The following is a 25,677-nucleotide window of genomic DNA, read 5'->3' as shown; positions in this document are numbered from 1 at the left end:
TGTCTTCCTTGTCTTTTTGTGTCGTCTTTCTGTGCGCGTAAAAGCAATCTGAGTATGAACCAACTAGCCCCACAACGCATATTACTAGTATCATTTGCTTTAGTCTGCTTCCTGGTAGGGCATGGTAATGAAAAAGAAGTGGTACATGTAATTAATGTTAAATTAGTTTGCCGCGCCCAGGAATAGTAAATGGCTTGGTTATTGTACACAACACGACAGGCACGCGTAAGTGGAAACAGAATTTGAATTCACCTGGAGCGGGTTAAAAATGTCAACAACGTTATCACCAGTTCGGTTAACTAAGCCGCTATAAAACAGTTGTACTCGTATGACCGGCTTAATTCAACAAACTGTTTTGACAGAACAGAAAATCATCATGGTAGCGAAGCCTTTTTGTAGGTTCACTGAAACATAGATTCCACACAATGAGCGAAATATGGTGCGTGTATGCATTTATAAAACACTAATAGATCTCGTTTATTCTCCTAGCTGACAGATTTTCGAGGTTACAATTTTTAAGCATTTTTGTGAACTCCAAGTAAAAGCACCGGCCGATGTACCTCTCATAGTACACGCACAATACCAACGTATTTCCAAATAACAGAAGCAGTTTCAAGCTTAAGGCGTAGAGTAAACCAAACAGACGTATCATAAAATGCGGATCACGGAATCCGCGCGTATTCCTCTGAGTGAATCTACATACTGAGAAAGCAGAATTATTATTATACCTAACATGATCATCAAATCTTGATCTCAGTTCATGTAAACACCGATACCCTGAATGCTATTTTCTTCGCTTTCAACGCCGACAGGGTAAAATATTGAACACCAAGGTCCTTCTTTCTATAGGAAATGTTTTGTCTAGGACGAGATTAAAATACGGCCGTTTGCAGTGCACCACTATTGACATTATAAAGATTTTGCAATATGGTACATGCTTCTAGATCAGGAACTGACATAAATACCTTACTATTATCTGCATATGCAAGAGTATGTGCCCTTTTGATAACAATAGACAAATTGTTAACGAATGTATCAAAGAAGAAAGGAGCAAGCACTGAGCCTGTTGGGACACCGCGCAAAACTGTGTGGATCTAAGATTCCACTGAGGGGAGTGCGTACCTAACTTCTGCGTGTTTTAAGAAAGCTTTAAAAAAATGTCACAAAGAGCAGTACTTACTCCATAACCTACAAAATAAGTTAATTAGTACAGGAGTGATTTACTAAGTCAAAATATATAGAAAGATCAAAATACAGTAAACTTGCACTCCGTTTGCATTTACTGGGATAACGTGAAACAGAAAAAGACTGAAATTAGATTTAATCGATCTCCGTTTTCTAAATGCATGCTGAACAAAGGATATTTTTTCTAGCAAGTGGTTTTAGGAGAATAATTTCGAATTTTTTTCACAAAAGAAGAAATCAAATATACTGGACAATAGTTTTTAACATCAAAGGAATCCCATATTCATCGGATGAACCACGTAGATTTTCGAGTTCTCCGTGCATAATATCTGCGATAAGCATAGACAAAAAATATACGCCAGCACATGAACGGGAAACATATAGCCTAGCCTTTTACAATGAAAGACGGCAAGCGGTCATTAGGAACAGACAGTAAGGTTTCAGCAGATGAACGGCTTCATAGACATCATGCGATAAAATAGAGAATAATACAATGTAGTCTCTTCTACGTATTTGGCGCAAATGTTCCACGTAATGCTGGAATCTAGAGAGTAAATCTGTGAAAAATGATCTTCGAAGGCCTACACGACAAAGCTCGCATCAGAAGCTATATAGCCAGAATAATTCATTACTTCAGTGGTCATAACTTTCGACCTACTGTTTGTACGCACATGATGCCAAGACAACTTTGATTAATAATTCATGCGGGCCTGAACGTCACTATCATATCTGCGCTTATATCCGCATCTCGCATTTTTTCAACAGCGAAATTGAGGAGATATTAATTGTCTCACCTAATTTGAAAGAGCTATATCTGTGCTTCATTAACTCACGTTGGCCTCATCACCTCTAAATCTGCTACTACACCGAATGTTCGCATTGGCGTAAAAAATACACGAACTAAGCAGCCCTTCACTTCGGTTTTCTTTATATAGGGGCATAGCAAAGTGAGTCGCACCTCATGAGGGTGCCACGGTGAGCGTGTTAGTAACAACTGGAATTCAGTATATATATATATATATATATATATAGATATATATATATATATATATATATATATATATATATATATATATATATATATATATATATATATATATATATATATATAAATATATCCCTTAAACAGATTACATTCCTATTTTGTGTAATTACCGAAGTAAAAAGTAAAAAATAAACAAAAAAAGCCAAAGTACAATCCCCAATGCTTTCCTTGATCTCGCCGACTGTTGGCTTCTTTCCTTCATGCATTATAACGAGCACCCTCATTTCCCCTTCACACACATGTATATATATATATATATATATATATATATATATATATTGTTCCTCCGCTGCGTGCCAGCGCGGCAAGCGACTTGCTGTGTGACGTCATAGGTGGGGACAGCGCCACTTCGAACAGATTCAGTGCCAAGGCCACCTATATAACCACCTGCCGACTACATACTTCTGGGATTTGCGACCACGCGAGCATATGACTGACTTGTGCTCTTTGCCTTTCTAGGTAGGCCCTTTATAATAACATGGTTCGGTGTGACCGCTGATCCCCGTCGTTGAGTTTTAATGGGTGTTGATTTGTGCACGTATCGCGCTCACATCGGCTCATTTTTTTCCCATACAATTTCTTTGTGTCAACATGAGTACCCTTTTAGGGCAAGAGCAGGTGTAGTTCGTGAACACTGCCCGAAATCCACTTCGTTCCTGCTATCCATATGCATAACACTACTTTTGCTTTGTGCGCATGGTGTGGAAGCAAACCCATGACCAAAGATTGATGATGTGGTCGCACTGTAAAGAATGTTATGCAGAAACATTGGAGTCCCTAACTGAAATCAAACAGGAAATAAATAGCATTCAAGACCGTGTTGATGAAATCGAGAAGAATATGTCCAGTGTGCTTGAAATGAAGGGAAACTTTCACACTGCGTCCAATTCGCTAGATGAAGTTAAAAAAAAAATAAACAAAACAAACGATGAACTGACATTTGTTGTCGACATAAACAACATAATGAGAAGAAACAATTTGATTTTTAAAGATGTTGATGAAGGGGAACAAGAAAGCTATGCAGACAGAGAAAAGACAGATTATGACTTCTTTACGAGCACCTTGAGATGTAGTGTGGCGACATTGAACGGGCTCATCGACTTGGCCAACCTCGGACTGATCAACCTCGGCCCATTCTAATTAAATTTTTAAATTTTAAATCAAAACTTGAAACTCTTCAAACCGCACACAAATTGAAATATGTGAAGTCGCCAAAGGTTTGGCTGGACAGCTCCCTTAGAATTCTTCATGTGCGAAAAAAGCTGCGCGATTTCGCTAAAGAGAATGCTGGGATATATGAGCGCTATTTTGTCAGATTTAACAAACTTCACATAAAGAGCGGATTTACCGATATGACTCAGCATCTGACAGCATTATTAAACTATCTTCAAGGCGTACGCTCCCCCAACCCCCCAGACATGACAGTCTACAAAGAAAACCAATTCAAACAAAGTGAAACATATCTCGACTCTCTTGGCAAACTTCCGCAGGAAATTTAACAAAGTAGACGCTCTCAAAGTTATGATGCATTCTTGCTCAACTGATATCAACGTAGGAACGAAAACTTGGCTCACGGAAGACATTGCAAACCGTGACATTGAATTTTCTTTATCATTTGATCTTTTTAGAAAAGATAAGGCTGGCTCTCGTCGAGGCGGAGGAGTATTGATCGCGATTAAGGAAGATTTCCACGCATCTCTCGTTACTATCAACTCTTAATTAAAAATATTCTGGTTTTCTGCTCAAGTTGGTAGCACGTTTTGCATTTTTGGCGCATGTTATAGACCACCCGATAGCCAACCAGAATTTGTCGAAAAGTTAAATGACGCCATTGAGTAGGTGCTCGTAAAACGCTCTAATTCTGTTCTTTTTCTAGCCGGCGACTTTAACTTTCTGGCCATAAACTGGACAACGATATTCGTTGATTGCGAGGATGATCGCCAAGAGAATATTCATTTCCTTCGTCTTCTTCAATATCATCAGCTCACCCAAAGTGTTCATGAACCCACCCGTGGTAATAATATTCCAGACCTGATCCTGACCAACCATCTCGACTTCTCAGATGTTAATGTTTTGAAAGAAATAAGCGACTATAAAGCTGTACACTGCTCTCTTGCCCTTCCGCGTGCTGACAAATAAAAAATGAAAAAGGTTCTTAACGTCGCGACAGCAGACGTCCAAAACATAAAGTTTCACTGCTGTATTTCAAGCCAATTTCCATAATCGCACGACTGATTAAAATTAGTGGTTGTTCAGTGACCAGCTCGTTCAAATTGAAGTTCGCTGTGTGCGAAACGTGTAATACCTACGCGTACTAACGATTCTTGGTTGACCAGGGATGTCAAAAGTGACATAAATAGGAAAACGTGAGCATTTAGGAAAGCAACTCGAACTAAGGAAGCCACAGACTGAGAAAATTACGAAGACTTTTTGAAAATAGCCGAAAAAAAAATTTATGAAGCCAAAACAGACATTTTGATTGCACAATTCCTAGTTTGATAAGAACTAATCCGAAGAAGGTTTGATCACTATTGATCGCGTCCCTCATAATCGCTTAATGATAAAAATACGTAATCTGCAACTTGATCAATATGCTACACGGTGGATTGACGAATTTCTAACTAACCAATTTCAATCAGTGAAAAGACATTACTGCTTTTCAAATCGTTCAAGGGTTGCTTCCGGTGTGCCTCAGGGTTCGATGCTGGGTCCTCTGCTCTTCGTATTCAGATATGTGGCGCAAACAAACACAAACACAGGAGAAGATACACACCACACGCGCACACTACCAACTGTAAGAAGAACCGGAAAACACTTCCTCTTCTACACTCAGGCACGTCTCAACTTCCTCTTCTTCTCATATTCCTCTTCTTTGCCCAGGGGGAAAATGGCACTCTCTTCCTCGCAGACCTTAACCTTGTCCAAACATGGCGGTGACCAATCTCTTCTTCCTCTTCTTCTATTCTTCCTCTTCTTTCCCAAGGGAATATTGACACTTTCTTCCTCTCAGCCCGAAAAAATCAACCAAACATGACAGTCACAAAATCTATAATGTCTTGTAAATCCACACCTCTGCTTTGCCCAGCAACTCCTACCACGCTGGACAGGCAAATATCACCACAAAGTCACAAGTCATTCACTAAAAACACCACCACACATATACAGTAGGACATGTCCATCTACACCCCATAACTTAAGTAGTCCCTATGTGATGAGAAACTTTATCTTGCCAACATCTAAGAAGCCACGAGGCCCATGTACTTGAGGGGAAAAATTCTGTAAACTCCCATGGCCCCAAAACGTAAGATGAGTCCAAGAATAACAACTTTAGGCCAAGAATAACAGCTTGAGGCCCGATAATAATCTCGTTCTTTGCATAACTCAGGAGGATTGCTCAATAAAATTAAATTCTTTTCTACGTAAACTCAACGAAGCTTCACTAATGCATCTCTCATCTTTCTTCTGTATCCAATACGCCTCTAAAATTTCGCGTACCATCTTATCCCGACTCTTGCCTAATATGTTTAGCCTGCTAAACAACGGCTCACACTTGCACTTTTGGCAGTGCAAGGCTAAATTTGACCCTTTGCCATTTTCTATGGACTTCTCATGTTCCCTCATTATATCATTAATACATCTTCCTGTTTGCCCAATATATAGATTACCGCACGTCAGAGGAACCTCATAAATCACCCCCACCCGGCATCCAATAAAACTCTTAACATGCTTCTTATCGCATTGCCCTTTGTTTTTTTCTCCCACCCAGTTTATTGGGGGCAGAAAACACAACTTGCACCTCAAACCTACTAGCCACCTTTTTCAGGCAGTGTGCAACTCTATGTATATAGGGGATCACTTGTGGTCGTTTATTCCTCAACATATCTGGCGATCCTTTTTTCCCTTTCATTTTTTTGAAGCAAAGACTCTGCCACCCCACATATAATCATACCCGGGAAACCAGCCGCATCAAGTCTTTGTAATTGATTATTAAAGCTTTCCTCTGCCATATAGTGACCCAGACAACAGAGTTTTTGTGGCTACGATATGTTGCCTTGCTGCCAAGAAAAACGGAAAAGCATACTGGAAAGCCGAGGCAGTTGGTTGTTTTGGGGGATATCGCTATTCCAGAAAAAGTCGCTGATACCCTAAAGAAGGGCCCGAAATATAGTGTGCCGCCCAAGATTCCAGCTTCTGAGCTTCTGTCCTTGAACAGAAAGATAGCGGATAAAGCTGGTGAAGATCGGGACCGATGCTTACTGGATGGGCTTGATAGTGTGCTGTTATCATCTGTTTTGGCTTGGCTTGTCTGGCAGCTGCGACTGTGATAGTGGCGCAAGTGTATCTGTGGCGCAAGTGTGGCGCAAGTGTGGCGCAAGTGTATAAAAGCGGAGTGCGAGAATAAACGGGGGTCATTTTCGTCGTCTGGGAGCGCGGTGTCTAGACTGCTTTCTCGGGCAGCGTTCCGGCGCGGGTGCAGCGGCGCCCCCCTCCCCCCCCCCCCTGCCTGGGCTAACACGACATGGTGTCAGAAGTGGCCGTCTACGACATGATGTCAGATGGTCAAGAATCTTCGCACTGAGCCAGGCACCTTTCATCCACGATGTCGAAGACGCCTTCAATGCGGCTGCATGGACTGCAGCAACCGCCACCGCTGGACTTTGACCGCACGTCAGAGTGGCCGGCGTGGATCGAACATTTCGACGACTTCCGATATGCAACGGGACTCAACGAATGCTCCCGGGAGGCTCAGGTACGAACGCTGTTGTACACAATGGGGAGGCAAGCTCGTGACATATTCAAGACGTTTTCACTATCGGACGAAGACGCCAAGAACCATGAAACCGTAAAGAAAAAGTTCGACGGGCACTTTGTTAAAGAGAGGAACATCGTGTACGAAAGCGCCTGTTTTCACAGACGCGTACAAATGCCAGGAGAGTCGGTAGACCAGTTCGTCACTGCGCTACACGGCTTGGCGGAACGTTGCGACTACGGTGAACTAAAAGAACGAATAATCCGAGACAGACTGGTTGTCGGGCTCCGCGACGCAAAGCTCTCGGAAGCTTTGCAAATGGATTCTCAGCTCACGCTGGCTTCGGCGCTGTCGAAGGCTCGCTTAAAGGAAAGCGTCCAGCAGCAGCAAAGTACTCTACGAGGACAACGCAGCCATCAGTCATCGGAAATTCGTCACCAGGACCCCAATATGGACGCGGTGGTTCAACAGAGGCACAAGGGACGTCTGCATGGGCAACGAACGCCGGAAGTGCGGCAGCATGGGCAACGAACGCCGGAGGTGCGGTGTCCTTTCTGCAGTGGCGACGCCCACCCCAGGACAATGTGCCCAGCCAGAGCTGCCAAGTGTCTCCACTGTGGCAAGAAGGGACATTTCGCAAAGGCCTGCTTGGAGAAAGCAACGGCTTCCGCTCAACGAAAGGTACGCGTCTCAGCGGTCAACTAGGAAACTGGAGAGCTACGCGTCTCAGCGGTCAACCAGGAAACAGGAGAGACTTTCTTGGGATCAATAGATGCATGCAGAAAAGCGCGATTTGTTCAGGTGCGTATTAATTCTGTGCCCATTTTTGCAAAGGTTGACTCAGGTGCTGAAGTGTCAGTATTACCATCAACGTTTCCGGGATTACCGTCCCGACTGGTAAAAACCGATAAAATCTTGCAAGGTGCAGGAGGCAGTAAGCTTAACGTACTAGGCAAATTCGTAGCATAGATCGCATGGAAAAAGAAAACTGTGTATCAAACATGCTACGTTGTCAGTCCGTTACGCGACGTCCTTCTAGGATTACCTGCACTTGAGGTCTTAGGTATCGTGAAATTTGCAGACGCGGTCGACTCTGGAAACCTGCAGTACGAGACGCGTTTTCCAGAAATGTTCCGCGGTCTAGGTACGATGCCAGGGCAGTACACCATCAGGCTACAAGCTGGCACTATCCCGCATGCCATAAGCGCTCCACGCAGGGTACCGATTCCCCTGAGGGAGTCCCTGAAGCGCGAAATAGATAAAATGGAGCGGTTAGGCATAATCAGGAAAGTGGATGGGCCCACCGAATGGTGCGCCGGAATAGTTCCAGTAGTGAAACCCTCAGGCGACCTGAGAGTTTGCGTAGACCTCACTAAATTGAACAAATGCGTAGTTCGAGAGCGATTTACGTTACCAACTGTGGATCAAGCTCTAGGGTCACTGTCGGGAGCGAAATGGTTTTCAAAGCTCGATGCCAACTCAGGCTTCCACCAGGTGCGACTTAGTAAAGACTCGGAAGAGCTAACCACGTTCTTAACACCCTTCGGTAGATACTGTTTCACGCGACTACCCTTTGGAATTACCTCCGCTCCGGAGTACTTCCAAAAGAGAATGACTGAGATACTAGGTGGCCTGCCGGGGGTCGTTATTCTCATGGACGATGTCCTAGTGTTTGGCGAAAGCAAAGCTCAACACGATGAGCGTTTAAGTAACGTGATCACACGCCTAGCAAGGGCAAATGTGACATTAAACAAAGAGAAATGCTTATTCGGGGTTAGGCAAGTGCGTTTTTTGGGTCACATTCTGAATGAGGAAAGTATTCATCCTGATCCAGCGAAGGTCAGTGCTATAAAAGATTTGAGAGCACCCAGAAACGTTACTGAGCTTAGAAGCATTTTGGGCATGGCGAATCATTTGGGCCGCTTCCTGCCACATTTAGCCCAAGTGTCTGCTCCCATGCGTGTTCTTTTGCACAAGGATAGGGACTGGGTCTGGGACAGCAATCAGGAAAAAGCGTTCCAAGAACTCAAAGAGCTCATTTGTTCAGCGCAATGCATGGCTTTGTACGACGCTTCGCTACAAACCACTCTTTCAGCTGACGCATCGTCTTTCGGTCTGGGAGCAGTTTTGTTTCAAAAGCAAAAAGACGGGCAACGTAGACCAGTTGCATTCGCTTCTCGTTCGCTCACCAAAACCGAGCAACGGTACTCCCAGATCGAAAAGGAGGCACTGGCGTTGACGTGGGCAGCGGAAAGGTTTGATGAGTATATACGTGGTCTGGAAGTTGTTTTTGAAACTGACCACAAGCCCTTGGTGTCGCTGTTGGGTCACATGGCAATCGATGCTATGCCGCCAAGAATTCAACGTTTTCGTCTGCGCCTGATGCGATACAGGTTTTCTGTATTTTATGTGCCAGGCAAATCGCTAACCACTGCTGATACTCTTTCACGTTCGCCGTTAGTTCGTACGAAAGTGGAAAGCTGTTTACCTGTCTCAAAGGTAACCGCTTACTCGAAAGCTTGTTTACTGGGTTTAGAAACAGGCGAAGATTTCTTGAAAAGAGTAAAAGAAGGTCAAGCAAAAGACGAAGTGTGTCGAAGCTTGCGCACAGTGTGCAAAAAAAAGTGGCCCAGGAAACAAAATGTTCCCTGTTATCTTCTGCCATACTGGCAGGAACGTGCATGCATTACTTTGGTGAACGGGTTTCTGCTCAAAGGTATGAGGCTTATCATTCCTCAGACCCTTCGCAAGGAAGCGCTAAGCAAACTGCATGACGGTCACCAAGGCATCTCGCGATGCCGCAGTGTGGCTAAAGGTTCTGTCTGGTGGCCGGGACTTAGCACTGAGATAGCGTTTTTCGTGAAACAGTGCAGCGTTTGCGCGATGCATGCGCCAGAACAGATCGAACCGATGATTGCATCGCCAACGCTCTCTTTTCCTTGGGAGAGAGTAGGGGTCGATCTGTTTCAAATTCAGGGACGGCAATATCTTGTCGTAGTAGACTATCTTTCGCGATACCCAGAGATTGCCATTCTTCCGTCAACAAAGTCTGCTACCGTGATAAGCCGAATGAAAAGCATTTTTGCGAGACATGGCATTCCCGAGTGTGTGGTGACCGACAATGGTCCCCAATTTGTCAGTGCCGAGTTCGAGAAATTTGCAAAACTGTATGGCTTCCGTCATGTCACCTCGAGTCCAAGGCACCGCCAGGGAAAGGGGGAAGTCGAACGTATGGTAAAGACGGTTAAGAATCTCATTCTAAAATCGGACGACCCTTACTTAGCCTTGCTGGCTTATAGGGCCACGCCTGGTGCTTTGAACGTCAGCCCAGCGGAGATACTGATGGGTAGAAGGCTTAGGACGAGAGTCCCAATGCTGCCTTCGCACCGCAATCCGGGACAATGCTGTCTGCAAGAAGCGGCAGCCAAGGACCGTAAAGTCAGAAAGGAGCAAAGCCGCCACTTCGACCGACGTCACCGGTCTAAAAATCTCCCAAAGCTGGAAGCAGGTGATGTGGTGTGGGTGACTGATCTCCGTACCAAAGGTACAGTGCTCGGAGCAGCACCACAGCCGCGTTCATACCGTGTTCAAACGGAAAACGGGGTTGAAGTCCGTCGAAACAGGAGAATGCTTAACCGTCTCCCGAAAGACGGGGTAGATAGCGGGAACTACGAATTTCCGGATAGTCAGGAACAGCCCAGCAGGGCCGGATTGGTAACTGGAGTAGACAACCAATTTGACGAAGCTCCGGAAGCTTTGGTGCCTCTAACTCAGACGGAGACTGACGGTGGCAATTCTCAAGCTAGAATTGTAACTACGACCAGATTTGGAAGAGTTGTTCGCAAACCCATAAGGCTGGGCGTGGACGACTGATGCTTGGAGTGACTGTGTTCTGTCGTGTTTTCTTGGGTGTGTTCCAATGTTATTTTGAAGTGTATGCATGTAAAGTTAATAGTGCTTGAAAAGGGGGATGTGCTGTTATCATCTGTTTTGGCTTGGCTTGGCTTGGCTGGCAGCTGCGACTGCGATAGTGACGCAAGTGTATCTGTGGCGCAAGTGTGGCGCAAGTGTATAAAAGCGGAGTGCGAGAATAAACGGGGGTCATTTTCGTCGTCTGGGAGCGCGGTGTCTAGACTGCTTTCTCGGGCAGCGTTCCGGCGCGGGTGCAGCGGCGCCCCCCCCCCCCCCCCTGCCTGGGCTAACACGACAGATAGTATTATGAGGACGTCTTGGAACAAGGACAAGGTACCAAAGGAATGTACTGCAGAAGTGGTGAAGTTTTTTGAAAGGAATAATCTTCGATTACTTCAAACGAACAAAGAAGGGGGTTTTGCTGTGATACCGGCTGGACTCTTTGAAGAAAAGGCGACAATTGCAATTGAGAAAAATTTTGTTAAAGTGAAGAAGAAAGTTTGTAGAACAAGAGCTATTGCGTTATGTAATGATATGAAGCTAACCAGGTTGGCAAAAGGGATCAGTGAATGCAAGAAGGCCTGGTTGGATGTGTTCTTCACTGTTAAGACTCATAAACCGGACTCGCCTTTCAGATGCATTGTGTCTGAGCGTGATGCGTGGCAGCATCAGATCAGCCGGTATCTTCTTAAACATTTAAAAGGTTTGGAGGTTCATGATCCCTTTGCTACTAAGAATTCTTTTGAAGTGATCAATTTTTCAAAAGATCAAAGCAATCTAGGGTACTTTTTTTCTATTGATGTAGAGGATTTGTTCTATTCGGTGCCACATTTTGAATTGTTTGAATCGGTGCGGGAATGCATTGAAAGTAATGGGACTATAGACTTTTAGAACTCTGCTGGTGTCAATGTGGACAATTTTTTAGCCCTACTTGAGTTTTACCTTAAGTCCACTGTTGTATCGTTTGGGTCTGATTTGTATGTGCAGAGAAGGGGCATTTGTATAGGGTCATGTGTTGCCCCAGTTCTATGTAACATCTTTTTATCCTGTGTTGACAGAGCAATTTATACAGCCCTTAATGGATCAGGTTTTAAAATATTTAGATATGTTGACGATTTCTTAGTCATTGTGGATAAGGGCACTGCAGTGAGTCATAGTGTGGAAAGCGTGCTTTCTATTTTTAAGATACAAGGAAAAGGGCTTACGTTTACTCATGAGCTACCGGTGGACAACAAATTGCAGTTTCTTGATTTAAATCTGAAAATTTGTAATGGGGAAGTGTGTTGGAAATATTTTCCCAGGGCTAAAAAAGAGCTACTTCCATGTGGATCAGCCCATTCAAAGACTATAAAAAGAGGGATAGCTTCCCTTTGTTTGGAGTCGGCCTTGTTAAAATCATGTGTACATATGGCAGAGGAAAGCTTTAATAATCAATTACAAAGACTTGATGCGGCTGGTTTCCCGGGTATGATTATATGTGGGGTGGCAGAGTCTTTGCTTCAAAAAATGAAAAGGAAAAAAAGATCGCCAGATATGTTGAGGAATAAAAGACTAGAAGTGATCCCCTATATACATAGAGTTGCACACTGCCTGAAAAAGGTGGCTAGTAGGTTTGAGGTGCAAGTTGTGTTTTCTGCCCCCAATAAACTGGGTGGGTTATGTGCAATAATCGGGAGAAAAAACAAAGGGCAATGCGATAAGAAGCATGTTAAGAGTTTTATTGGATGTCGGGTGGGGGTGATTTATGAGGTTCCTCTGACGTGCGGTAATCTATATATTGGGCAAACAGGAAGATGTATTAATGATAGAATGAGGTAACATGAGAAGTCCATAGAAAATGGCAAAGGGTCAAATTTAGCCTTGCACTGCCAAAAGTGCAAGTGTGAGCCGTTGTTTAGCAGGCTAAACATATTAGGCAAGAGTCGGGATAAGATGGCACGCGAAATTTTAGAGGCGTATTGGATACAGAAGAAAGATGAGAGATGCATTAGTGAAGCTTCGTTGAGTTTACGTAGAAAAGAATTTAATTTTATTGAGCAATCCTCCTGAGTTATGCAAAGAACGAGATTATTATCGGGCCTCTAGCTGTTATTCTTGGACTCTTCTTACGTTTTGGGGCCATGGGAGTTTACAGAATTTTTCCCCTCAAGTACATGGGCCTCGTGGCTTCTTAGATGTTGGCAAGATAAAGTTTCTCATTACATAGGGACTACTTAAGTTATGGGGTGTAGATGGACATGTCCTACTGTATATGTGTGGTGGTGTTTTTAGTGAATGACTTGTGACTTTGTGGTGATATTTGCCTGTCCAGCGTGGTAGGATTTGCTGGGCAAAGCGGAGGTGTGGATTTACAAGACAGTATATATTTTGTGACTGTCATGTTTGGTTGATGTTTTCGGGCTGAGAGGAAGAAAGTGCCAATATTCCCTTGGGAAAGAAGAGGAAGAATAGAAGAAGAGGAAGAAGAGATTGGTCACCGCCATGTTTGGACAAGGTTATGGTCTGCGAGGAAGAGAGTGCCATTTTCCCCCTGGGCAAAGAAGAGGGAAATGAGAAGAAGAGGAAGTTGAGACGTGCCTGAGTGTAGAAGAGGAAGTGTTTTCCGGTTCTTCTTACAGTTGGTAGTGTGCGCGTGTGGTGTGTATCTTCTCCTGTGTTTGTGTTTGTTTGCGCCACATATCTGAATACGATGATGCACCAACTAGCCCCTCAAGCCGTTATTTTGAGATTCCTCTGCTCTTCCTAATTTATATTCATGACATTACGTCTAACGTTACATATACAATGAGATTGTTCGCAGATAAACAGTATAACAGGATATATTGTTTAACAGAATGTACTTGTGTCGGTTTTAGTCAGTTAGGAAGTGGCGACATATATTGATAATGGTGCGGTACATTTTTATCCCCACGAAAATTCAAAGCCCTTCTGGACAACCTTCTAAATTTGCCCCCCTTTTAACACTGCCAACCGTCTTTACCAGTATATTGTCTAAGTGCGTGTTCAAAAGCGGTGCGCACCTCTTTATTTTTTAGTTACTCATAGTGTATCTTTTTTCACCAGCACTCTGCTCATATTGCAAGAGGCACGCGTTGAATGAGTGAGGAAGTAGTAGCGCCCTGGTCAAAAAGTGAGCATCAAGTACATGCGTCACTTTTCTTGCGTGGTACTCAGTGAAAGTGATCCTGGCCGGCAAGAGGGGCCTATGAGCACTTGAAACATTTATGAGGCTCACCACCGCGCCGCGCAACAAATGACAAGTCACAGGTATAGTCATTGCTACTACGCTATACAGGAACGTGGCCGGAATCAGGAGAGGCTTTTTCGAGCAGGCCGTTGAGGACGCAAGCCGCAAACTGATAAATATGTGGGGTCAGACTAGTGCCTCGTGTAGTACAGGGCCTGCAGCGTCGCGTCCATTCCTACAGTATTGACATTGTCCGCCTTTTTCACATAGAGACTGTGTGGTGGCGCTAGTCTAACGCCTACCCTCGTAAGTGTTCTTTTTAAGCATTCTTAATTATAAGTATTCAAAATGCCGAGAGAATTAGGTAAAAATAGTGCTGTTATTGGGAACTGTACATAAATGTGCCATTTAGAGAGTAGTTTTGGTGCCGTGGACTCAAAGGGCGCCACGTTAGCGCAATATTGGGAAACGATAACAGGATAAGGTCAGACGGCCACGTAGACTCCTCACGCTGCAGTCACTGTCTAAAGAAGGAACTGGTCAGACTGGTACCACGTGACAAAATATGACTTTTCCTGCCAGGTAGAGCATCCGGCATAGGCCTCTGCTGTCTCAGAAGACATAACAAGAAGTTATTATTCCAAGCTGGGAAAATGCTCACTGCTTTATTGGAATGGCTAGTTAATGTGGAATGCTCGTCATGTAGCTGATGCTTCGATGTTATCATACTGCCGGTTTACCTTCCTCTGATAATGATAACATTCACTGTTATCTTTCAAGCTGCATGCTATGCATTGTGCAACGTCCCAAAGAAAGACAGGATATGTGAAACGGCCTTTTAGAGGGCGAATGTTTCATTTGCATATACTTGTATGCAGATGAGATTGCCCTTGTACTGCCTGCAACATCTTATAGCGATCTGGGGGTATATTACAAACTGATATAATACAAACGCTATCATGGTTTTCACGCCATAAAATAGTAATTAACAAAGCCAAAAGAAACCTTATATGTTTTCACAACCCACATAAAATTATTTCAAACTACAAACCAATTTTCTTGCATTTTCTCTGGAAATTGTTCGTGTATCCCCATTCCGCTCATTAACAGCACAAGATACTTAGGCATGACATTCGATAGTACACTATCATGGAATATTCATATCGCCGAAGTAGCCAAACGTTTAAGAACGGTTTGCGCATATCTATTCTCCCTTAGATCGCTGTGTGATGCACGTATAAGAAAAATTGTCTACAAGAGCTTAGGTGAGTCGGTACTCAGATACGGTCTCACTGTATATGGTTCCGCATCCACTTACAAATTAAATATTCTAAACAGTATTTTAAGAATTGCCGCTAGCCTTTCCTATGGTACTAACTTCCATACTGAAAGTATATTACTGAGCATGGTTCGTTTCGACAAATTGTCCATAGAAAAACAGTTTTCATATGGAATTTTGTATAAGCACTACTTTTCTGCAGCTTTTAAATGTAAGAATAGGAAAACGCGATGTTTGCGCCATACAGAAAAATTCATAGTTCCACGTATCTATATATGTTACAGGAAAAAAACCCGGAATTTTCATGCACCTTCTAGCTTCAATAAATTTGAAATTGATACGTCACTCACCCCTCTTATCAAAATTAAACAGCCCATTAGGTCATTTGTGCAATGCGATTGAGCGTTTTACGGTTCGCCTGTACTGTTTTATTCTCGATACATTATCAGTAAGGAATACTGTATAGCAGAATTTTTTACACTTAACTTTCATTGATTTGTGTTGTATATGCTTTGTCATTTTTTTTCGCTCTTTTCATTCCATGTATTTTTTGTAATAATGCTGTTTTTGAATATTGTTTTTTTTTTTGTGTGTGCATGGCTCTGCACGTATGCAATGACGCTGCACTTCCCAGCTCCGTTCACAGGCATGTATGCTTAAACGGGCTGGTTATTATTTTGTAAATTTGTTGCCAATAAATTATTGTTATGTAGAGTGTTTATAGGAGCACCAAGACCGTATGCAACGTCCGCAAACCAAAGCGACGGGGGTAGCGTTCGAACCAACAGCTTGCCAACAGTGCAGTGCCAACAAGGCTCCGGCTCCACTTCGTCTACCTCTTCGGGTTGGCGCGCGAGCTGATGGCGATCGGGATTACTACAGTTATTATATTATTATTATTATTATTAGTATTATATTACTATTAAAGTAAAGAGTGCAGCTGTGGCGTAGCGGCAGAACATCCGCCTCGCATGCAAGAGGACCGGGGCTCAAATCCCGGTGCCGCGCAATTCTCCACCGGATGACAAAAAAAAAAAAAATCCGCGTGTCGATGGAATTGCATATACAGGTTTGGGGTGCGACCTGATGCCGGTAAACACCTCCGGCAACGCACTCCCTCACCAGAACAGGAGTTGGCCACCCTGGTGCAGTAATTGGCCACAACCTCCTATAATAAGCTCCATAAAACCCCGGCCCTCAGTCACCAGCGGCTGCGGAACAACTGACCACGGCGGCGGTCAGACCTGTGACGCAGCAGGGGGTGCTAAGAAAGCCTGGCTCCGCTGGACAGGCCGCCATTGGAAACTGACCCTGGCAACGTTTAATGCTAGAACCCTTGCTAGTGAAGCTAGTTTAGCAGTGCTGTTAGAGGAACTAGAGGGCATGAAATGGGATGTCATAGGGCTTAGTGAGGTTAGGAGGCCGAATGAGGCATATACTGTACTGAAGGATGGGCATGTACTGTGTTATCGAGGTTTACCAGAGAGGCGACAACTAGGGGTAGGTTTCCTTGTCAATAAGTATATAGCAGGTAATATAGATGAATTCTATAGTATTAATGAGAGGGTTGCAGGCATCGTAATTAGGCTTAATAAGCGGTATAAACTGAAGGTTGTACAGGCCTATGCACCTACATGTAGTTATTATGACCAGGCAGCTGAAAGCTTCTATGAAGATGTAGAATCAGCAATGCGAAAAGTAAAGACGCAGTATACTGTACTAATGGGCGACTTCAATGCCAAGGTAGGGAAAAAGCAGGCAGGAGACAAGGCAGTAGGTGACTATGGCATTTGTTCTAGGAATAGCAGGTGGGAGTTACTAGTTGAGTTTGCAGAGCGCAATAACTTACGAATCATGAATACCTTCTTCAGCAAACGGAAGAACCGGAAATGGACATGGAAAAGTCCTAACGGAGAGACTAAAAATGAAATCGACTTCATAATGTGTTCAACCCCCGCCATTGTGCAGGATGTAGAGGTAATCGGGAAAGTTCGATGTAGTGACCACAGGATGGTGAGGTCCCGAATTAGCCTAAATCTGAAGAAGGAACGAAATAGATTAGTAAGAAAGAAACCCATCAACGAATTAGCGGTGAGGGGGAGGGCAGAAGAGTTCAGAATCTCGCTAAAGAATAGGTATTCAGCTCTAACTGAGGATGGCGACATTACCCTAGAGGCAAACAACAATAATTTCAGAGATATCATTACGGAGTGCGCGGTAGAAGTAGGCGGTAGGATAGTTAGAGAGGATACCGGTAAGCTGTCTAAGGAGACGAAAGATTTGATTAAGAAACGGCAGAGTATGAAAGCTTCCAATCCAACAGACCAGATCGAATTGGCCGAGATATCAAAGCTAATCAATAAGCGCAAGGTGGCCGATATAAGGAAGTATACCATGGAGGAAATTGAGCATGCTGTAAAGAACGGGAGAAGCCTTAAAGCGGTAAAGAAGAAGAAATTGGGCATAGGCAAAAACCAGATGTATGCGATAAGGGACAAGGCGGGCAACGTCATCACTAATATGGACAAGGTAGTCAAAGTAGCCGAGGAGTTCTATACAGATCTCTACAGTAGCCAAAGTAGTCAGGACCGTAATGAGATTGGCGGTAGGGAAAAACAGTCAGACGTTCCACCAGAGACGAAGGACGAGGTCAAGAAAGCACTAGAAACTATGAAAAGGGGGAAATCAGCTGGAGAGGATCAGATAACTACAGATTTGCTGAAGGACGGGGGGGATATCGTGCTAGAAAAACTGGCTACCCTCTACACGCAGTGCCTGGTGTCATCGTCGGTACCGGAACCATGGAAGAATGCAAATATTATCCTCATTAACAAGAAACCTTAAACCAATTACAGACCGATCAGCTTACTGTCTGTTACGTATAAGGTATTTACTAAGGTAATCGATGATAGAATCAGGACAACCTTAGACTGCAATCAAGCAAAGGGTCAAGCAGTGTTTCGGAAACGGTACTCTACTATCGATCATATCCATACCATCAATCAGGTGATAGAAAAATGCTCGGAATATAACCAGCCCTTATACATAGCATTCATTGATTACGAAAAAGCATTTGACTCAGTTGAAACCTCGGCGGTGATGCAGGTATTGCGAAATCAGGGGGTAGACGAGCCGTACGTGAAAGTGCTGGAAGATATATATAGTAGCTGCACAGCAACCATAGTTCTACATAAAGAAAGCAACAAAATTCCCATAAAGAAAGGTGTTAGGCAAGGAGACACAATCTCCCCAGTACTATTCACAGCTTGTTTAGAGGAAGTATTCAGAGACTTGGAATGGGAGCAGTTAGGAATAAGGGTCGATGGAGAATACCTCAGTAATCTGCGATTTGCTGATGACATTGCCTTGCTAAGCAACTCGGGGGATGAACTACAAATAATGATTGATGACCTAGACAGAAAAAGTAGAAAGGTAGGCTTGAAAATCAATATGCAGAAGACTAAGGTAATGTTCAACAGCCTCGGGAAGGAACAGCAGTTTACATTAGGTAGCGAAATACTGGAAATAGTAGGCGAATATGTCTACTTAGGACAGATAGTAACCGCAGATCCGGACCATGAAAAGGAAATATCAAGAAGAATAAGATTGGGATGGAGCGCATTTGGCAAGCACTCGCAGATTATGACTAGCAGCTTACCGGTATCGCTCAAGAGGAAAGTATACAACAGTTGCATCTTGCCTGTACTCACCTATGGGGCTGAAACGTGGAGGCTAACCAAGAGAGTTCTACTTAAGTTGAGGACAACCCAGAGGGCTATGGAGCGAAAAATGGTAGGGGTAACATTAAGAGATAGAAAGCGTGCAGAGTGGGTCAGAGAAATAACTCAAGTTACCGACATTCTAGTGGAAATTAAGAAGAAGAAATGGACATGGGCAGGACATGTAGTGCGAAGAGAGGATAACCGATGGTCGCTTAGGGTAACAAACTGGATTCCAAGGGAAGGAAAGCGTAGCAGGGGGAGGCAGAAAGTTAGGTGGGCGGATGAGATTAAAAAGTTCGCAGGGGTCAAATGGATGCAGCTAGCACAGAACCGGGTTAAGTGGAGAAATATGGGAGAGGCCTTCGCTCTGCAGTGGATATAATCAGGCTGATGATGATGATTATTATTATTATTACTATCATTACTGTCGGGTCGCTCTACTTCCACCAACCTAGTCACGTTTATGACGTATGCCTCTGCAGCAGTCCTTCAGAGGCGTCAGGTTGACATTGTGTAGTGTGATATGAGCAAAGCTTTCGACGTTGTTACTGACTCACTACTTCTTGAAAAACTTCTACTCTCTGGCGTTGAAGTCTCACTCGTAGCACTCCTGCGCAACTATCTCCTTGATTGCTTCTGTTTTGTCAGTGTCAATGGACAGACTTCTTTCGTTTACCCTACAACGAGTGGAGTTCCTCAAGTTTCAGTACTAGGTCCGCTTCTCTTCTCCGTTTCTATTAATGATGTTTCCTCGGCGATAAAGAACTCCTTGTTTCTTCTTTATGCTGATTATATAAAAATATTCAAGGTAATACATTCTTTTCAAGATTGCTTGTTGTTGCAATCGGACATATCTGCTTTTTCTGATTGGAGTGCGAAGAATCGACTTACCCTCAATTCTTCCAAAACTAGGATTGTGTCCTTTACTCGTAAAACACATAGCTTTCTCTACCATTATTCTGTGAATTCTGTGCTGTTGGACAGGGTTGATGAAATTAATGACCTTGGTGTACTTTTTGACCGCACCCTCCAGCTTCTCCTCTCACACTAAATGCATTGCTCAGTGGGCTATGCGCGCACTAGGATTCGTTTCCAGACTTTCTAGAGAGTTCCATACTCCACTTCCGTTCCTAAAACTGTACCTGTCCATATGCTTGCCGCTCTTGAAGTACGCGTCGGTTGTTTGGAATGGCACTTGCAAATCGAACTTGGGCAAGGTTGACAGAGTACAAAAAAAATTTTACGGATTTTTCATTACCGCTTTCCTTGCGCAACTTCCCCCTCTCGCTCCACCAGGAGCACCCAATTGAATCTTCCTTCTCTTCACTGCCGTCGTATCAGACTTGATATCATATTTCTTTACAAACTCCTTCATGGCCACATTATGTGCCCTCAGCTCTTAGAGTACATCCTACTGCGCGTTCCGCGAAAGAGCATGAGGGAATTCAGACCATTTCAATTTTCTCCTCTTCATTCCCACTCCCTTCTGGACAGGATGCAGTGGTTATTTAACTCTTCTTGTCCTCACCTTGACATCTTCCAAAACTCGCTCTGTTCATTTACATTGGATGTTCGTAGCGTTGTATTCTAAATAGTACTTTATCACATATAACTCCCACTTTCTAGCCATAATATTGTATTTACTTAACTTTTTGCTTTTTCTCTTGTTCCATGCTGTCTGTATCTTGAACTGCTTTTTATCCGTGTCTTACTTATATTTCAACTTTAAACTTTATATTCGAATCTTACTGTCCCGTGTTCAATTCTATTTCTTTATAGTATTATTCTGTATTTCTAGCCTGTGTTTTAAGTACCATGCACTTGTTGCGCCTGGAATGGTTGTTTATTTTATGTATATTTCTATTTTACTATAATCAATGTCAGTTATTTGTTGTTGTTTTTTTTTCTCTTCTATCTACCATTCTTTTTTTTTCTTTCCTGATGTGCTCAAAAATTCTCTCACTGTGTATATAAGTGATGGTACTCATTGATTGCTTACTTTCCGTGATACTTTTCGTCTCAGTTTCATTTCATGTATTATTTATTTCTTCTTTTGTGTTCTCTCTGTGTGTGTAAACATGTTTGTGCATTTTCATTTTTGTTTCTTTTTTTATTTGTTTTGCAGCCCGAAGACCACATGGTTGCTCCTGCACACAATAAATAAAGATTGATTGATTGATTGATTATTATTTCGACCATTAGAGTTCTTCAATGTTTGGTGACGTTGCAATGTTCCGGGACATATCTTATTTTATCCGTTTTGTCCCAAGCGGCTGCAGCGATCAGGATCTAAGGCACTGTCGGGGTTCAGCTGCCATACGGGCTCATCACTGGGCAACAACAATGTGTTCAGGCCTGCCCAAATAAATCATGGAATCCCAATAATGATTTGTGACAGAAAAGAGCGCTTTCGCAGACCGTTTGAAATTTCACGAAGTGAAACAAAACATGGAAGCCATTCCCTAACTTCTCCAGAATAAATCAACACAGCAGCTTTTTTGCTTATACCCACCAAGGATCTAATCGACGAATAAAAAGACTTTCTTCATACTTTGCGTATAAATTCATTATAAGCATACACCATACCTGTTTATTCAGAAATTGACTCTGTGCAACTGAGAAGGCATGGCATTTGTGTTATGCTTGCATAGATGGGGCAACGCGACGCACAAAATATTTGCAAAGTGCCTGCCCAATCGCGCGTTTACCTTACCCTTATCTGAACTTCTTGTGTGTGTGTTTTTAACACGTGTTTAGCCCTTTTATACACTGAGCAATTATTGCAAAAAGATTGCTTGTATCTTCCATGTAAGAACAATTTTCTCTTATCGTGCCCCCATTTTTGCGCATATCATCCCAACTCTCCCCATATTGCATCACCGATATATTAGATAGCCTTCAGCAAATTGCATGCCAGCCGTGTCATTGTTATGTTCAAGGATATTAATAATATTGAGCTTCCAGTATGAACAGGAATAGTATAAAGAATATGCCCAAACAGGCAAACGATATAAGCTTTCAGAAATAAAACTTCATGATCATGGATTGGATCGCCAGAAACAAAATATATCTCGAAATAAATAAGCGTGGCATGTTTAAAACTACGTAACAAGGAGAAAAAAAGACAGGTTGTAAAAAGACGTTGGTGCGCTGAGTGAGAGGACACTGGCCTAATCAAATTAGAGCTGCTACGCTCGCTGGTAGGAGCCAACAACGTCGGCTGGGTACAATATACTAAAGGGAATCATTGGCTGGTACCTGGCGGAAAGATAAAATGAAAGCACATGAAATCATAAAGAAGGAGAAAGGAGCAAACTCTCAGCGCTGTACAATAGGGATGGAGGTTAGATCGCTACAAGCGCATGGAACTAAAGAAAATGTGACGTGATGAGAACGTACAACAGTTGTGAATTACCGGTTAAGTTCAGCCCACACCTTAAATTCGACGAGATGTAGGTTTGCATGGTCACTGGGGTTTACGTTCCCAAAGTGTCTAGGCTATGAGAGACGCCGTGGTAGTGGCCTCCGTAAATGTTGACCCCCTGTTCATTAAAATGCGCTGACTTCAAAGAGCACAGGAGCGCTTTGCTTTTCTCCACCATCGAAATGCGGCCGCTGTGGACGGAATTTGATCCCCCATTCCTAAGGCATATTAGTGGAGCGGCCTAATCACTTCACCCTTAAAGCGGGGCTCGGGAAGGTACGCGCATTTCAGAGAAATCCTGCTGTGTTCCACCATGAAGGGACAAAGTGAATTGCCCCATTGCAATACTGGCGCATGCGCGCAGTACCTAGCTTGCACAAATGAAGCCTTGGCAGAATGGCCGCAATAGCACTTGAGCTCTAAACCGCCCAATACTCGAGGCACTCGCTGAATAACAACTTCGTTTATATACTTAAAATATACCTCTTTATATGCCTGACAACCACATATTTTCATTTCATCTTGAATTTCAAATTGCGCATCACGCTTCAAATGTTTCTGTGTCATCGTTAGGCTGTATATTATCGGACGTGTTTTGAAAGAAGGCTAATAATCACCACGGACGATTATTATTAGCTGTATTACACCAACTGTATAGTATATAAATTGTGAAGCAAATACTTTACAGTGCACACTATATTACATCGAGGGATTAGCGTTCTTTTTGAGGCCACATTGGATGATGGTGGGACCCGCCGCCTTAACGCCGGCCAACGGTTCACCCAATTCTAGCAATGAAACTGCAACCCGTGCTCATCACAGGAAAACAAGCAGGTCAGGCCGCCCATCTAAATGCAAAACTCTCCACGTATAGCCCCCGAACATGGGCCGTTCATTTTAACCCTTTTTCAAAAGGCAGCCCACTGGCAAGGGCATCCAAATTTTAGTGGTCGATATGAGCACTTTTAATCCTATTTTTGTTATATCTTTTATTGAATATACGTTTGAAAAGTTTTTACGTTCTGGACCCCTTCAGGGTGGTTTGAGGGTCAGCGATGCATTCGAAGGCAATACCTTTTGCGGGCAATAATCGATGGAAGGTTTCTTCCCAAGAATGTTGAATTGGGCGAGTTGGTGCATTTGCATTTTAGGAAACGTAGCGCAAAGAAGACAAGGACAAAATGAGGGATACACATACGAGGCGATCGTGTGTGTATGGCTCATTTTGTCCTTGTCTTTTTCGCGCTACGTTTCCTAAGAAGGTTTCTTCCGTTGGCAGATGGGAACATAATTATAACAACTTACACATCAAAAAATAAAGAAAGGTTTTGTTTGCCTTGCGGGGTTTAACGTTCGAAAGCGACTCAGGCTATGAGAGAAGCCATAGTGGAGGACACCGAAAATTGAGACCACCTGGACGTGCACTGACATCGCAAAGCCCAACGGTTGCCTTGCTTTCCGCCTCCACATTCCGCGGCGGGGATCAATAAAGAAATGGTACGTCCGGAAAAAATGTCGAATCATCAACCGCCCTGTTGCTTTCAGTAGAGCGAATTGTGGGTTTTCGGCACGCATACAGATATATTCGAAAGATAGTATCTACACTTATTTCTCGCTTCGCACGTTTACGCCCAAATTCAAATCAGCAAAACGGGGCCCGACTTGTTGCTTTTCTTTCGCTTTAGTCTTTTCTGGTTCCTCCATAACCCTGATTCGCTGCATCATCCTTACCTAGAGTCTGCGAAGTGAACGTCTGTGCTCGCAGACCATTCGGAGTGAAAGCTTTTGCGCCTTGGTAAATGCTGAGTATTTGCTCCCGGGGCTTGGATGCGCGAGCTGAATTTGATGCGGTAGAAATGCGCCTCTGATAGTACAAAGAGTTTGAAAGGCATGAGCGGTGTATATTGAACAGCGCTATGCGCAGGAAATATCTGCGCTCAGACATGTTGCACCAGTGGCTTTGTTGAAGTACTTTATCATTTTTTTTATCACTTTTCTATCAGTGTTTTTCTCACATTTTGTATCAAAGCTCAGAAATGCGCTTCGTCGGCAGGTGGCACGGAGGAACATCTGGAACGAGGAACGCTGAGAGGCTTTTGATCGGAATGCGCATGAAGACGCGCTCCGAGAACGTAGTCTACGTCGATGTTTTTTTCCAAAACTACAGGGCCCGCTTTGCCACATGTATTTATTGAGTCTTCGAGATCAAGTGTGTTAAATTCGCAGTTCGAAGGCTGCACTCCGCAGGCGTGCACGCCGATGACTGTGCCCATGCATGTTTTGTAGGAAGCTTTACTGAAGTGCTTGGTTTTATCAAATTCAGCATCGGCAAAGGAATGGAAGAAAACTAATAGAAAAAAAGAATATGCGTTTGCGCAATTTATTTTCCACATGCGCCAACTGATAAAGTGCCAAATAGAAAGTAGTTTGTTTATTATGCCGTAAGCCCTATAGAGGGCCAATACAGGAATGGATGAGCATATACATAAACAATTGTGCGGTCATATATCACATGAAACAAATAGAGATCAGTTCAATGATTAGATGCATTTGAAAATTAGCACGCGCTGCAGAATACTTGTTAAATGCATAAAAAAAACACGAAAAACATCTTAAGACCCTGATTCTTCAGTAAAGATTAGTTTCCAACTAATTTGTAAAGACGCTTAGCAAGGAAGACCTGGCGGCAGACCTTGGTAGTGCGAATTCCATCAATTATTTACTCGCGGAAAAAAGCTGTACTTGAATGCATAATGTACATAATGTCTGTATGTCAAAACTGTGTCCATGTCTTGAGCGTGAATCCGATGTTATTAGGTAGTACTCAGAGAAATTAATTTTCCCCTGGTTGCGAATGATGAAAAATAGGAATTTCAATCTGTCAAGCTTGTAGCTTAAGAGAACTTCTTGTTGGGCTAGTTGGTGTCTATTCATTATAAGTTAAAGGCACCAAAACAACACGCACACACACAAGAAAAGAAGAACGGGACAGAGCGCCTCCCGTTGGTCCGTAGTTGTAGAGGGGTTAGGTTTGAACGTTTGCATAGTTCACATTGAGAATGCTCACGTGGGGGGGGGGGGGGGGGGGGGTATTTGTTAAAGAGGTGTCTAGAAGACGGACGCTGAACTCTGTCCAGTTTATGAGAATTAAGTTGGTCTTACTAGCATTTCAT

Source organism: Amblyomma maculatum, chromosome 10 (genome assembly GCF_055883805.1).
Source record: "Amblyomma maculatum isolate TAMU_Amacu chromosome 10, ASM5588380v1, whole genome shotgun sequence".
Classification (NCBI taxonomy): Eukaryota; Metazoa; Arthropoda; class Arachnida; order Ixodida; family Ixodidae; genus Amblyomma; species Amblyomma maculatum.
The sequence above is the reverse complement of the archived record's forward strand: the minus strand, read 5'-3'. Positions refer to the sequence as shown.